The 12359-nt window shown below is 40.9% G+C and overlaps 1 pseudogene; it reads right to left on the minus strand.

The window, feature by feature from the left end:
• Positions 1-409: 409 nt before the first annotated feature.
• On the minus strand, positions 410-4530 carry LOC120294515 (annotated as a pseudogene).
• Positions 4531-12359: the final 7829 nt, after the last annotated feature.

Raw genomic sequence — 12359 nt, forward strand, 5'->3', positions numbered from 1 at the left:
CATCTTGAATAAATATAAGGCACTAGGAACTTTCTAGGTTTACATCCAAAAGATAAATATTCTCATGCCTTCACCCAGTGAAGGATTGGGAGAAGTCTTGACTCGTTCCAAAACAAATACCTTTTTGGAAGTTGATTTTGAATCCAGTGTCATAGAGTTGGCTTATGCTGAGTAAATTGTAGTTCAAACCTTCCACCAAAGAAACATTGTTGATAGTCAGGCTTTCAATCTTCACAGTTCTACAACCTACAATTTTTCCATTGCTGTTTCCCCCAAAGGAAACTTTTCCTCCATTTAGTCTAACAAGCTTTATAAAGCAGCTTGAATCTCCTGTCATGTGTCTCGAGCAGCTACTATCCAAATACCATTTGATCTTTTCTTGATAATGACATGAAATCATAAGAAGAACTCAAGTTTTCTTTGGTACCCAGATTTTCTTGGGTCCAAGAGAATTAGCATTAAAAATAGTCTTTGTCCAAATTCTTAACATGTCAATAAGATATGAATATTCCAAATCTTCAAAACACTTCTGGAGAGACGAAAGGGGCTCATTGAAGTAAACAGGAAGACAAACTTTTGTAAGATCTTTCCCAATGTTATCCTTTATCATTGACCAGAGACTGACACCCTTCTCCTTTTCGACAGGATCAGGCAACTTCTTGCGCCGTTTGACATAAGGAAAATTTCTGCCAACGGATTTAATGGAGGGGTCAACGTCATCTTCTGAGTCAGCCCCATAAATTCCGTCATCTGAAGAGACAGATGATCTCCGGACTTCAGATCCGTTACTTTTGAAAGAGCCAGACGATAAAAATCATGAGTATCAAAGAAAGTATGGACTTCGTCATCTGTTTCTTCTTCTGCAGCATCAACTCTTTCAGTATCAGCATCTGATTCACTTGCACTTGCTTCTGCTTCAAAAATAAATTATGATTATCAAAATACAACAAAAGGGAATCTATGATAGAAAAAAAAAAGGAACGCAAAATATCTTGCCCATGGGTAATATCAGTAACATGTCAGTTGTATGACAGGATCCTACTATACTTTCGGAAATAGTTATTGTCATTATTGAAGCCCTAACTTAACCAACATTGCAAGAATAAATTAACAAAAACCATGCTTTATGATTCCTTTCTGCCAAAAGACCAGTCACCCCGAATTTAGTTGTTACTACCTACCACTGCACTTGTCTTGCCTTGAAATGGAAGCAGCCCCATGATCGGTGTGCTGTTTCTGGCTCTCATCAACCACAGTGTTCTCAAATCCACTTTCTCTGTCTACAAAGTTAATTTCAAAAGTCACAAGTGCTTTCCAGATGGAAAAGAATGGCAAAGAGCATATTATAAATTTAAAGAACAAAGGCCATAGATATTGATTCAGTAACATGTTGAATGGGTAAGATATCATAGGACACAAACCGAAAAATTTAAAAGATCTCACAGAATGAGGTAGCAAACCCCATGTTGAAAAATGACAACACTTTAGTCCAAACTATCCGATGAACTTGACATATAATGGCAGAAATTGATATGAGCATCTACATCACCACTGACACTGCTAGCCCAGCAACACTCTAATCTATAGTATCAAGGTCAAAATTCATAAAAACATTGCAACACGAAATGAATTCATGCTAGAGTCTTTTGAAGGCAAATATAACTAGTAATGTCCTCACTTTGATTCAAACAAACAATAATATCAAATATAAGCACCATATCTATGTATGTATTGACATAGAAAAAGTGCAAAACAGAACCCCACACAGCCCAGTTCTACAACTTTACCAATGCACTTAAGCTTACAAAGTAAGTACTTGACAGAACATAATTTCTACTAAAGCATGAACTAGCTCAACCTTAGCTCAGATTTACCAGCAAATACATCAGCTTTTTCACAATAACGAAATTATAGCAAATTCCTCAATATCAGCATGTGTGCGTGATCACGTAGGGAGAAAACACCATGAATTGAGCCCCTGTATCTGAGAAACTAGAAACTAGAGATCCCTGAAGTCTAAACTGCTAGAGGCTTATATAAGAGGGCCAAATTGCCACTTCAAGTCAACACATACAAAATAACAATTGAAAGTAGCCTTGGTAGGGTGATAGACATCTCATAACAATCGAATTGCATGACACGGACTTAAATCTTTATACTCAATTGTATTATATTAAGTCCTACATGAGAAAAGATGAAAAATGGATAAATCAATAAGGTCTGTAACTTTCCAAGAAAAATTACCGAAATTCTCTCAAAAACATTATTACGGTCATTTATTTAACAGGACCATTTCAAAGCACCACATGCAAAGTACCAGAATTGAAGCAGATCATGCAGAAGTGTCCCTTGCCAAAGTAGTTCATTCAGCAGGATTTTCGAAATGAAGGATCAGATTTCCAGTATATTGGACAAACTTAAGAACCATAAAGAAGATGACTTATTGCTTCATTCTTACATAAACATACCTCTAATTGCCGCAAAGTGTCAGTAAGCAACCACTGCTTCTGTTTAAGCAGAAGCAGCTGGCTCTGCAGAGAAGCAAACTCACTCCTCATAATCTGTTCACTGTCCAAAATGGCTGCCTCATGCAAACCCTCTTCCTGAAGCCTCTGCCTCAACTTTTCAGTTGACACAGCCAAATTGTCCATTGGAGCCATAAGCTCACTGTTGGACATTCGTGGAAACATGTCCTTGACAGCCTGCAATGCTTCCATCCAAGTCAATCGATCTTCCCGCGTCTCTGCCCTTAGGTGAAGCCTTTTGGTTCCCGTGAAAATTGAAAACCTCTTGTCATCTGACTTACTTTCGCGGATAGATGAAACCTACCAGGACATTTTTCAGGAGGAACCCATAATTAGAGAGACCACTCCAACTCAAATGACGCCGATCAACTCGTCGACACAGTAAATTAATTGCATAATCACATGGCCTCTACCATTCGATGCTCAACAACACGAGAAAAACAGTGGAATGCTGAATACAAAACCCAGTGTTGATTAGGAAACAGGGAGTTACTAAACCAATAGATAAAGCCGCTCAATTAGGAAGGAACGGGAAAGCAGTAAGAAAGAAAATGAACTGACAACTACCTAATCTGAATCTACTTAATTTGGCATCAGGGGACGAAAACCTATTTGCTCATCATTACGGTAGAGATCATATAAGAGAGTCATCGTAGACTCTCAACATAAAATTTACGCACAACGGTGTCAAATTGGATCCAAATAAGGGATGGACCATACGTTAATTAAGCTCCAGATACACAAAAGCGAATAAATATGCAGACAAGGTAAACCCACTCCTTAGTCTTGTCAGCATAAGAGTCCAACTACGTCTCACCGCGATTCTCACTGGAACGCGATCGAGACCAGTGGAACTAAGCGACACATGCAGACAAAAAAAAAAAAAAAAAAAAACAATCGCCAGATGATCGGAGAAGAAAATGCAATCGAACATGCAACTGCAAAAGAAGTAACGTCATGATGGAATCACAGGCACCGCAGTTCCGCATACCTTGAGATGAATTTCACCGAAAGGCTTACGCCGAAGCTGCGATTGACCGGGTAAAGTCCTGGAGACCCTCCTCATCGATTCTTCACCTATAACCTTCGATCCCCTCTCCGTCTCCTTGTTAACCGCGATTTTATCAGGTCCGTGTATCTTGTAGTACGACAACACGCCGTCCTGCAACACGAACCACCTCGGCCTCCAGCCTTTACCGTAATTCACCCACTTGTACAGCATTCCCGATATGCCGTTCCCCACGATGTCGTTGATCTTCACGTCGACCGCCGGCTGCTCCCTCGCCGACGGCATCCCCGCCACCCCGCGTCCGCCGTAGGCCGCTGGCCGAGCCGGTTCTGATCGCCACAGCTGCCGTTCCGCCCGTGGCCGTGGCCATGGCCGAAGTGGTTCCCGAGCCGGACGGCCGCCGGATCGGATCTGGCGGCGGCGGAGGACATGGGGAGGCGGGAGGAGAGGGCCGGCGAGGGCTTGTGTTGATCGGAGACCGGGGAGATGCAGCAGAACGGGTTCATGGGGCCGGGGCGGCGAGATCGGGGGCGGCGGCGGCGAGGGGCTTCACCATCGAAGAAGGAGGCGGAATGCGGCGGCGGAGGACTCCGGCGGCGAACGGACGCGGGACGGCCGATCAATCGAGGATCGACATTTGACGATGGCGCCCACGCAGAGGAAGAGAGAGAGAGAGAGAGAGAGAGAAATGGTCGTATACGAGTTTACGCGTGCTGGCGTGAGAAATAGAGAGAGAAAGAGAGGAGAGTGAGTGAGGATGGAGGGCGATAATTACTATAAACTCGCAAGTGGCGGATTAAGCGCGGAGAGAGGGGAGAGGGAATTTTCCGGTGGTGGCGGTGGCGGCGGCGATGACGTGGCGGAGGCGGAGCTGAGGGGGAGAGGGGGAGCGGTGGTTGGGGCGGGCGGGTCGACCGGCGTGAGGGACTACGTGTGAGGAGGCCAGGTCGGCACACCTGGTGGGGGACGTGCCGGGCATGTCCGAATGGGCGACGCGTGGACCAGTCAGCACGTGATTAATAACCCGTGTGACGCTGCTTTGGTTTGGTCTGGTCCTCCTCCTGCTCTTCGTCTTCGTCTTCGTCTTCTTCTTTCGTTTTTCTAATTTAGGGAAATGCTGGCTTGGTTGAGCCCTTTTAATGTGATACGACCCGGCATATAAAATTAAAAAAAAATCGACCAAAAAATAAATGCAGAATAATTAAAAAAAGATAAATATTATGAGGAACCTTGAACTCATATAATTATGACAAGTTTTTCCCGACTAATTTTATTTGGCGTGATGCATGTATAATGTAAAAAGTAAGTACAATGATAAAATGAAATACTGGGGGAGAAACGAAGAGAAAAGAATAAAATTTATGAGAAAAATCATCCAAAAAGCCACATCACTACTATTCACACCCAATTCATGTATAAATAAATAAAATATTAGATTTATATATGATAAATATACATCCTTTTATTCAATTTGTATTGTTAAATTATAGCAAACCACCTAAAGAGACAATTTTTTTTTTTTTTAAATTAGACAATTTGAGAGACAATTTTATTCGATAGAATATTTAAATATAGAATCATAATTTCATCTTATAATTTAATTTTTTTAGAATAATTGGCCATGTTCCTATATATGATATTAAAGTAAGAGGTTCGAAATTTGAATATTTTTGGGGTTAACAGTGCTCCCATAAAATCTCCTATCATCAATAATCTTTTTTTGCTAATTTCAAATTTATGCCCACTGATCTAAAGTCTCCAAAGCGTGCATTTTCCATTCCGATTCTCGAACACTCCCCGTCTTTCGTTTACGTGCGCTCGTTAAAGAATATAGCGCTTACCATCACATGTCACGAGAGCCACCGAACATGCGCACCCATGAAGATGCAGAAGGCAAAGCGAAAAATGCTAAGAGAATACCGCGGCTGGTTTGAAAAGCAAACGGGGCGATTCGTTTTTTCAGTTACCAACTTATACGTGAAGATACACGAGGCATCGAATTGCGCCGTCCCTTCGCTTTTACATTAGGTCGTTCACACACGCAAAGATGGAGAGAGAGAGGTCTTATCGGGAGGCATTGGGTTCTATTCTAATTCCAACGATCGGGAGGGGGGCGTGTTTACGCATCACGTCAAATCCACGCTAGAATTTACTGTTGATATTTGAGGAGATACTTGCAATGAAAAAGAAAAGAAAAGAAAGAAAGAGGAATTAATGAATAAATAAATAAGGAGTAGGAGGAGGAGAAATTGAAGGAGAAAAAGAAGTTTGTTTATGCTATTTTCTGTCTTTAATTTCAAAACCAAATCTATTTCCCCAGGGATCCGTACTTTTTTGGGCACTCGTGTTTTGTCCCGTGACGCACTATCGATTCGGGGCACTACAAAAAAGTTCCAATGCAAATAATCGGGGGACTTACCCAAAACTATATTTCTAATGCTAATACTTTGGTATTATAGAGGGTATTTAACTACTGGAATTCTCATTTGAACGTGAAACTTATTGAGAGTTAGACATGTCCGAAACACTATAGGAAAATTACCAAAAAATCTTAACCTATTTTTTTAGGTCGAAAAGTCCTCACTTATTGCACTTGTGTTAACTTTTTATTTGTACTAATTTAACCTTAATTTTTCACGATTTATCAATGTAAACCTTACAATCAATTTTAAATGGAGATCGCCAACATGATGGTTCAGTTAACACTAATTGTTTTTTTTTTCGCCAGTCGACAGCCGCGACGTAAACCCCTAGGTGATGCTAGCGCAGGATCGACCACCACGGCGTCACGCTTAAGAATCCCTAACGATAATGCTAGGGTTTGAACTTCTCCCCTTCGCGAGGGGGAGAGAGCCCAAAGCTAGCACTGCGCTGTGGGTGATGGTCAATTAACACTAATTGTTACGTATGATAATGTCAACGCTAATCTAGACAATTGTTGATTTTTTTTATTATTAATTTTTCCTATGTGGTTGATGTCGGGCAATGGTCAACGAGGGCTAGGCAAGGATTGTCTCACCCATAGTTGACAAGGGCCGAAATGAGGCGGCCTTCACCAATAGCCGGCAAAGGTCAAGGTGACAACTACAACCATCACCAATCACCAAGCTTACAAGCCCTCGCCTAATGGCCAATGAGGGTCATAGTCTTTGCCTGGTCGAAATAAAGAAAAAAATTAAAGAAATAATAAATATGATATACCAAAAAAATTCTTAAAAGAATATAAAAATTATTTATGTTAGTGTCGGTAATGTTACGTGCCGGCCGACCGACCACCGGGAGGAGTTTCCCGACCTTTCATTGGGGGTTTATCGGCCTAAGTATCTTTAGGAGAAGATAGTGACATCCCTCCGGGTGAGATCCCAGCGCTAGAAGAGCTTGTGGCCAGAGAGCCCAATGGGGCCGTTATCCCACGTTTCTTCCCCTCACTTGCCTGTAAATGGCTTGTGAGAGGAAGACACCCTGGATAACTGTTTAAGTGTAAGCAGTTTAAAAGACTGCTCAGGTCTAACGTAAGATAGCTTATATCTATATCAATGATTTTCGACTATAATTGACCGCATGGATTACATTGACGAATTGTTAAAAAAATTTAGGATTCAATTGGCTAAATTAAAAAGTTTAGTACTAAATTGATACAAATGCCAAAATTTTATTACTGTTTTTTAATAATTTTTCCATTACACCACCTATATTATATATATATAAAACAAATGTCTTATTCTAACTACATGATGAAAAGAAGCAATTCCCCCAAGGTTCCAAATTTTTACCGGCGATGTTTCGAGTTCCCATTTCCCGTTGCCTGTGGTGGAGCCATCTCGTGCTCCATTTGCCCCAGATATCAGAACCACGACAGAGCACAGTCCTATAGAAAAGTCAAGAAAAAAAATGTTCATCAAGGGTCCAGAACGAGCGCCAAATTAATACAAGATGTCGAATCGCCGACACGGTGTCAACGACCAATCGATATAGCCAGAGACCAATCTTTAGCTAAGAGGACGGAAGGGGATACGGAATTAGAAAGCACTGATTGCGCACGTCCGATCGTTTTCTTCCCGCGTAGCTAGCCATCCCCGATTGGCTAATTTCCAGTTCATTGAATTTCCTCCTCAAACGTGCATGCGCTCGTATTTAAAAATCCACCCAATACCATTCCACCAAGGCGGCGGCCTATAGTAATTATGACGTCACGCTCTCGAAAGACGACGTCGCTAGAGATTGGACCTCGAGAAAGATGCCTCGCGCCGTAGGATTATGCCCTCGAAAGATTCGGAACATTCCCGCTCGGTTTGCAGCCGATTGGCGGCAGCTTTTGCCTTTTCCTTTTTTCAACCCCACCTAGCAACATTTAAATTGATTTTTCGCCGAGAATTATTGCTGAGTCCCGCACTTCAAATCAAAGGAACTGCCGCCCCGCAAGCTCGGGTGATTGGACGACAAGCTTTGGCAAAGCACCCGAGCTCCGACAGCAACGGGCATCAAAAGGAATTAAGGAATCTCCTCTTTTAGGTGGTGGATTCCTTGGCCCCTTGCTTTTGGCCATTTGGACGTTCCTAGACGAAATTCTACCGGGGGGCCTGCCTAGTAGGTGTGAATGATGCCGGCTCGTGTCCGTTACGCGTGAAACTCAGGATTTCATCTGTCCTTGTTGCGAGAAGCTATTTGTCTATTACGAGTGTTCAGATTGCGTAGGTTACGTTCGATAGTTAATAAGGAGACGGATTCTCTCCAAATTAAGGATATATATAGTTAATGTTTTTCTTTATTGGGATAGGAATATTTGAAGTGTCGAGAGTTTTGTACTCTCATTTTATTGTCAAAGTTTTCACCGATTCATTTAAATGCCAAATCGGATAAAAAAGATCACTTAAATACTTTATGTAATTAATTAAAGCAAAAAATATTACATGGCTTTAATAATGAAATCTGTAAAATGAGTTGGTATTTTTAATTAAAAACCGGTCCACGTGGATATCCTAAAGATGTTGCACAAGCCGATATGGTTGGCTGGCTTGCCTTAAAATGACATGTTTCACTCTTCACTTGAGCTCCGACATGGAGCTATCGTTGCTCTCCTTTTCCACCATAAGGGGAACCGAGTCTTCACTTGTGGTTTCATCCTTACCTCCCTTTTTGTCCTCAACCCAGCCAATCACTCCTCTCCGTGGGCAACCACCCTCTTTGCCGCCTTCTCCCCCACCTTCTACGGATCTCAATTCTCCTCTATGCTCTCTTGCTCTTGCCATAATACCTTTGAATCCGCCTCCCTCTGGCTCTCTCTCTCTCTTGCTTTCCAATTACAAGATTGAGCTGTTAATTTTGAGGACGGACCAAATTAGGGTTTCAATTTAAGGTTTATATATAGAAAATTGACTAATTGGCTGATTTAAGGTTTCGAATTTGGATTTTTGTTGAATTAGGGATTTAGGGTTTGGAATTTCAAAATCTTGTTGAATTAGCAAAACCTGTAAACCACATTGTTTAAGAGATAATATGCTAATTGGGTACATTGAAATGTCACGTCAAATAGAGATATTAATAAAATATTTATATTGATTTTTTTAGCGACCCAAGTCGAAGTTGGTACTTTAATGATTGTTTTTTAAAACAAAACTTAAACGATCTAAAAAAAATAATTCGACATTAAAGTAGCCTTGTACAAAACTTCTAGTACTCCTAATTCTTTATTTTTTCATTGCGTGGATATCATGTGTTTAATATGTTCGACATTGTGTCCGGTTTATTTATTGCACGCCCTGTTTCATAAACGTACCGACAAAGGAAATTAGAGAGAGAGAGAGAGTTATGAATGTTTTTTTCCTGGTTAGTTGAAAATTGGTGAGGTTTTGTTAACTGCATGCCGGTCAAAGCGTGCGGGTCTTGACTCGTCTAGAACCGTCCACGTGTCGCAAATCAGAGGCAATGAATGGTCAGCCAATATAATCTTCAATCAAGCAGTTCAATCTTGAAAACCTAATCTTTACTCCGAAATTCACGAAAGTAGTATTATAAGAATTGTTCGGCGTTTCATGAAAATCAACTGTGTGTGTATATATATATATAGAAACTATAGACTACTTAACTTATTAATGATTCCCTTTTAAGTTTCAAACGTGTTTTGCATGATAAGATTGATTTTTTTTATTGGGCAAGAGGTCATTTTATGCACGTGAAAATTGCAAAATAAATGGACCCTTGCTTTGGGTGTCTTATCATGTGACTGGTACGCATTAGACTATTTAGCACTAGTTGTGCATTTTTGGCATCCCAACTAGGACCAATTGATTTTATTGATATTCCACGTGAATTACGTTACCCATATCGGTGTTGATTTTGATCCCTAAGCCACACATTCTTGAGGGATAATAGCACAAACGATCCATGAAATATTTGTTTAATTTGCAATATCATTCATGAACTTTCAATTTGTGTAACGTGATCCATGAATTTTAATTTAATATATAATGTTGCCTCTAAACTTTTAACTAGTTTAATGTTGCCCATTAATTATTGGTGAATGCTCAATGTAATTCTCGGGTCATGCAAAAATGTCTAAAAATTCAGGAATCATATTAAATATTGGACCAAAATTTAGTAAATATAGTAAACAAATTAAAAGATGAGAGATAGCATCGTACATTGAACCATAGTTTTAGGATCATTTCTGTCGATCTTCCTAATATTAAAAAATAACTTATGTTTCACCTCACAAGATAGGATCTTAAATAGTGGATAATGGATTTGAAAATCTTCGAATTCAGGGATTTGTAGGGCACGTAAGCGTTTGAAGAGTCAAGGCGCGCAAAAATGACCACGTATGGTGGAATGTTCTTTAGAGTCCTACATAATCTCTCTCTCTCTCTCATCTTTATCAACCCCACCTCGACACAAGTTGGCCCACAGAAGGTGCATTCCATGTGATTAACGAAAGAACATTTGACCACAAGTTATTAACATCTTTGCACTTTATTTGATACTTAAGAAGAGACTTTACACAACCGTCTTGTATTGGTTCTTTTTATCACCATTGCTATTCACGTTGATTTTTGCACCATATCTTGTTCGGTGCTACTTACTTCTCTTTCCCTCTCTTGATATGAGGAGCAAGAAATCACGACGTGTCTCGCAGGTGCCTCATCTACGACGAGAAAACCTACTTTAGCTTAGCTCTCTTTAAAACTATAAAATAAGCCACCAATCTCATATTGCTAATTAATCAAGAGTCGAAACCCCCAAGCTCCCATCCTTTTCATGCTAAGTTTAATTCGTTAGTCTAACGAGTAATGGCAGGTTCGGGGTCTAAGGCACGTGTATTTGTTTATAGGCACGTTTACAGTACATGGCCAGATTAAATTACTTACCTTTGCTACAGCACGATGATTTAAGTTCCTTCTTCTTGCATACCTTCTAATTACCTTTGCCATATTTATCGGTAGGCATAGGCTTCCAATGATTATTAGCTATAATTTACACATTCAACGAGGTTGTTACTCGAGCATAAATTAGTCTTAAGTCCCGAGAGACCACTTACTCGTTCGTAGGTATACATAAAATTATGTCGGTACCTATTTTTCCTCCCGTGCTTACGAAACCAGAGTACAATTTGCCATTTCCAGCTTTAGGATCTGAGCCGTGCGTTATCTCCCATGTTCCCAATGTGCACGAACTGAGTTCACATACACAATGACACGGAAGAGCGACAAAACCAAAAGAGAGGGACAAAAAGCTGGTGCAAATCGGCGTGTTGCGGGTACAAACGCTGGACCCAGAAACCCATCAAAGTGTTTTCGTGAGTCACGCAAAGGGCATCTATCAGACCATCACGTCCAATTCAGTGTTCAATCAGTGTGGCAAAATGCGCTTTCACGGAATGCTCTTTTGCAGCCTTTTTTCTCTGGAGGAGGAGGAGAAGGAGAAGGAGAAGAAGACCCTCGTAACCTCGATGCAATTCCATGTGGCGATGGCGACAGTGTCTGCCATATGGACCAACCGTTTGACAGGTTGTAGCCATCTCCAAATTGTAGGTCACTCGGAAGTTGGAGCTACCGCGTCTTTTTCTCTTTGTATAGATTATATTTCTTTTAGGTGAGAAACAAAACTTGAAACTGGTGAGTACGACTGTTGGGGAGCTTTTGCATGTGAGGCGGTGCTGGTTCCTCCTTTACTTTCCCACCACCGACGGTGGACCAGCTTTACCCACCACCCTCCACCCTCCACACAGGAAGGCTGAAAGAAAGGGACAGATGACCCAATGGAAACTGTAACCATACCGAGGGCCCACGCCCCGGCTCCTTTCGACTCGATTCAGACCGAATTTATCTTGATTAAGCCCATTCCTAAATAACAAAAACTATCTATTTAATCATAATCATAAAAGGAAAGATAAAATTGGTTCACTATTCACATTCCTTTCTTTTAATCAGAAATTATAGCACTAGAAAGATTTAAGAGATTTGAGTTGTACTCCTGCTATTTAATCTGGACCGCATCTGAATTGCCAGATCCATTATTATTATTATTGTTGTTGTCTTTTCTACTTGGATGAGTGTCTTGCTGCTCCCAAGCTACGTAAGGGTTTCGGATGTTGCCAATTCTTCTTCATTGGATGAGGCATGCTATGTACCAGCGTACTGAATAAATCATGTAAAGGTAGATTAGGACCACGAGGGCCAGCTACTTTTGTGTTAAGACAAGGACAGAGCCCAGATGATGAAGGAACAATCTTCATCTTGCATGTTCCAGCATCACAGACAATGCTTTATGGGCACATTCTTTATGAACAAGTACCATAACCAGCTATTTGCCGAGGAGATGCCACGAAA

Source organism: Eucalyptus grandis, chromosome 6, assembly GCF_016545825.1.
Source record: "Eucalyptus grandis isolate ANBG69807.140 chromosome 6, ASM1654582v1, whole genome shotgun sequence".
NCBI lineage: Eukaryota > Viridiplantae > Streptophyta > Magnoliopsida > Myrtales > Myrtaceae > Eucalyptus > Eucalyptus grandis.